This window comes from Dysidea avara, chromosome 3 (genome assembly GCF_963678975.1).
Source record: "Dysidea avara chromosome 3, odDysAvar1.4, whole genome shotgun sequence".
Classification (NCBI taxonomy): domain Eukaryota; kingdom Metazoa; phylum Porifera; class Demospongiae; order Dictyoceratida; family Dysideidae; genus Dysidea; species Dysidea avara.
This window is the reverse complement of record NC_089274.1, coordinates 42,963,246-42,968,076: the sequence shown is the minus strand read 5'-3', so window position 1 is coordinate 42,968,076 and position 4,831 is coordinate 42,963,246.

The window sequence follows — 4,831 nt, the reverse complement described above, 5'->3', positions numbered from 1 at the left end:
TAATTGTATGACAAAATGTGTGTCCCTACCAACGTTGAAACCGGGTCACTACTGCTGACCCGGATGACCCACTGACCCGGATGTGACCCGGATTAATTAAAGCCGAGACGTGTTTCGGCTAGTCTCGAGCGAGCGAACGAGTCTACATTTTCAGCGTTCGATTCGTGTTGAGTAAATATTGCAACTTCAGCCTAGCTGTAGGTTGAAGACCAAAAAAAAAAAAAGGGGGTCTTCACCTACTGACAATAGCTACCCCTCACCATAGATACCCTCAATTTCGTGCTACATACTACACTTACTAACAAATGAGCGTGGCTGAGCGTATGTTGGTAATGCGATAAGTGGGCGTGGCTCACGAAAGAGCTACGCGATAGCGTTTATAAGTTTCCACGTCGTCAAACGAACAGTTTCGTTTCTCACGTGATCCAATCCGGGTCAGACCCGGATAAATTGTAAACCGGGTCAGACCCGGATGACCCGGAGAAAATGTGACCCGGATGACCCGACCCGGTTTCAACGCTGGTCCCTACACTACTAAGCAATGTAGCTGTATTGTATTGGTTTTGGCAATGCTCTACCCATTAGGCCCCTATTCGGTGATTATTAGTTTCTCATCCAGCCTTTCTAATTATTATGATGTGGGCGGGAGGGTATTACCATTATGCCATTATTTTATAATATTAACACACTGATGTACAGACCTTGTCCAAATTGTCTTTCTTTCTTACTACAAACATTTCCTTCACCAGCTGATTCTAATTTTCGTGATCGCCAACTGTTTTTCGACAGTCAACTGAAAGCCTGCTTTGATGAAGTCGATAGAGCACGATTGCAACTGGCACTGCAGCAATTTGCTAAGGAAAACAACAGCTCTCCTGGTGATATATAGCGCATTGTAGCGTTCATCAACAAAAATTATAACAGTTTGATATCACGTGTTCTTCTGAGCATGCGCAGAGTAAATAATGGCTTACCATGCGGTAGCTTAAGAGGGATGCGGGCGGTGGATGAGAAACTAATAATCACCAAATAGGGGCCTTATGCTGCCCTGAACATGGAGAAAAATAATTGAATCTGGCCTGGCCTATACAACCGACCAGCTTACTTGAAAAGTAAGTCAAGCCCATAGCCTTAGCTGACGAACAAATCACATAATCAGCCAGCAGAAAATTCCATTTTAAAATGTGTTTCATATCACACTGAAGGCACTTCTGGGATAAGTTATACTTCACTAATATTGCCAAGGTGCCTTAAAGGTATATTGTAAGGCTAGTTTCTTGTCAATACTTTGTTTTTGGTGGGAAGGTATCAAGACACACGGTAGTGTGTCGTGCGGCCCAAGAAGCCGGCGCGTAACACCCGTGAGTATATTGACAGGAAGAAAGAAAACGCAATTTTCGCACCTCCGTAGCTCTGTGCTTCCTTGATGAAACAAGACGATTTTTGCTGTGGACATTCCCTCCAACTGCAGCACTCCACATTCCAAATTTGAGCGAAATCGCTTCGCGCGTTCCCGAGATATGCGACTTCAAAAATTGGCTCAGTTTCTTCGTTTTTTTTTCTTCTTCTTCTTATTTTTCTTTTTCTTGTCGCACACTTACAAAGACTGCTATAAAACGCGAACGCGTTATCCGATTGCCTTGAAATTTGGCACACAGAAGGGGGATATAAAGGCGCATCTCGGTACCAACTTTGGCTGGAATACGATAAACAGGCAAAGAGTTATGAGCGATTATTCACGAAAAATAACACCAATATGTTGTCACGCCTACAGGGTAAACCGCGTATGGGAAGAAGCTGAAAATCGGTGGGTGAATAGGTTAACTATTGAACCTCAAACCTTTTGTGGTTTGAAAGAAATCGAGCTAAAAACCAGGAAGATACAACGAAAAAAACCAACAGTGTGTAACAATTACGCAATCGAGATAGCTAATAAAAAAAACGACTGCTTGCCACGCCTACCAGATAAACCGCTTAGGGTAATGCTTTGAAAATCGTTGTACAGATGGAGTAATCATCTTAGAAAGGCTCATCAATGGTGTAGAAGAATAAGACTTAAAGCCACGGAGTTATAACACGAAATCCAACTTGGTGCGGCAAGTGCGAGATCGAGATACTCTAATAGAGCAGTCATCCTAATAGAGCAGTCACCCTGAAGAGAATTCAAGAGATCAGCTAGAAATAAGAAACCTGTATAGAGATCAGCTACACAAAAGTCACCCTGTAGAGAGATCAGCTAGAAGAAGTTACCTTGTAGGGAGTTCATGCAACTATGAAAAGAGATAGTTCAGCTAGAAAAAATCACCTTGTATTGTTCAGCTACAAAGAAACCACCATGTAGAGAGTTGAGCTACAAACAAATCGCCCTGTGGAGAGATCAATAGAAGAAGTTACCTTGCAAAGAGTTCAGCTACAAAGAAACCATCATGTAGAGAGTTCAGCTACAAACAAATCTCCCTGTAGAGAGATTAGCTAGAAGAAGTTACCTTGTAGAGAGTTCAGCTACAAAGAAACCATCATGTAGAGAGTTCAGCTACAAACAAATCTCCCTGTAGAGAGATCAGCTAGAAGAAGTTACCTTGTAGAGAGTTCGGTTTCAAACAAATCACACTGTAGAAAGATCAGCTAGAAGAGGTCACCTTGTAGAGAGTTCAGTTACAAAAAAAACCACCATGTAGAGAGCTCAGCTACAAACTAGTGACCTTGTAGAGACATCAACTAGAAGAAGGTACCTTGTAGAGAGTTCAGCTACAAAGAAACCATTCTTTAAAGAGCTCAGCTGCAAACAAATCACCTGTAAAGAATTCAGCTACAAATAAATCACCCTGTAGAAAGATGAGCTAGAAAAAGTTACCTTGTAGAGAGTTCAGTTACAAAGAAACCACCATGTAGAGAATTCAGCTACAAACTAGTGACCCTGTAAAGACATCAGCTAGAAGAAGTTACCTTGAGAGAGTTCAGCTACAAAGAAACCATTATTTAAAGAGCTCAGCTGCAAACAAATCACCTATACAGAATTCAGCTACAAACAAATCACCTATACAGAATTCAGCTACAAACAAATCACCATGTAGAGAGATCAGCTAGAAGAAGTTAACTTGTAGAGAGTTCAGCTACAAAGAAACCATCATTTAGAGAGTTCAGCTTCAAACAAATCACCTGTAGAGAGTTCAGCTACAAACAAATCTCCCTGTAGAGAGATCAGCTAGAAGAAGTTACCTTGTAGATCGTTCAGCTACAAACAAATCACCCTGTAGAGAGATCAGTTAGAAGAAGTTACCTTGTAGAGAGTTCAGCTACAAAGAAACCACCATGTAGAGAGTTCAGCTGCAAAGAAATCACCCTGTATAAAATTCTGCCACGAACAAATTGCCCTGTAGAAAGATCAGTTAGAAGAAGTTACCTTGTAGAGAGTTCAGCTACAAAGAAACCATTCTGTAAAGAGCTCAGCTGCAAACAAATCACCTGTACAGAATTCAGCTACAAACAAATCACCCTGTAGAGAGATCAGCTAGAAGAAATTACCTTGCAGATAGTTCAGCTACAAACAAATCTCCCTGTAGAGAGATCAGCTAGAAGAAATTACCTTGTAGAGAGTTCAGCTACAAACAAATCTCCCTGTAGAGAGATCAGCTAGAAGAAATTACCTTGTAGAGAGTTCAGCTACAAAGAAACCATTCTGTAAAGAGCTCAGCTGCAAACAAATCACCTGTACAGAATTCAGCTACAAATAAATCACCCTGTAGAGAGATCAGCTAGAAGAAATTACCTTGTAGATAGTTCAGCTACAAACAAATCACGCTGTAGAAAGATCAGTTAGAAGAAGTTACTTTGTAGAGAGTTCAGCTACAAAGAAACCATTTTGTAAAGAGCTCAGCTGCAAACACATCGCCTGTACAGAATTCGGCTACCAACAAATCACCCTGTAGAGAGATCAGCTAGAAGAAGTTACCTTGTAGATAGTTCAGCTACAAACAAATCTCCCTGTAGAGAGATCAGCTAGAAGAAATTGCCTTTATAGAGAGTTCAGCTACAAAGAAACCATCAAGTGGAGAGTTCAGCTGCAAAGAAATCACCACTGCCCAAATTTCAAGGCAATAGCTCTTTCCAATCTGAAGTTATCAATTGTCAAAGTTGGCAAATTGGATGTGTGTGGAAGGCCCCCTTTTGCAAATCCGGTCACATATGTATTATATATATAATTTGTACATTTACTGATAAAATATTTAAAGTATATCTACTTCATCTTTACTTCTTCCTGTAGTAAAGAAAAAAAACATAGGTTAAAAAAGTCCCAAAGCTGGCCATAGGCCGGCTTTGGGGTATACAAATACAAAAAGAAATGAAATCTAATCCAAAACAGCCAAGCTGTAAAAAAAGTGTGCGGCCCTCAGAAAGGCTATGGTGAAAAAAGATGTGAAATCCAAGGTGGCGGCCAAGAAATGGCTGTGATGGTAGGTTAATGGTAAAAATTTTAATAACGACAATTCAGGTGAATTTTTGTGCCACTTCACAAAATTTACCTGAATTGTCATTATTAAAATTTTTACCATTAACCTACCATCACAGCCATTTCTTGGCCGCCACCTTGGATTTCACATCTTTTTTCACCATAGCCTTTCTGAGGGCCGCACACTTTTTTTACAGCTTGGCTGTTTTGGATTAGATATAAATATCTTCATGATCCCTACTATACAGTATGATTAGATTTCAGTCTGCAGTACTGAAACTATTCAGTGTCAAGGAGCTGTGCCCCTAAACCCAATATCCGATAGTTACAAAACCAGAAGTCTCCTCCAGAAACTCCCTGAGGATGGGATTATTCTCCACA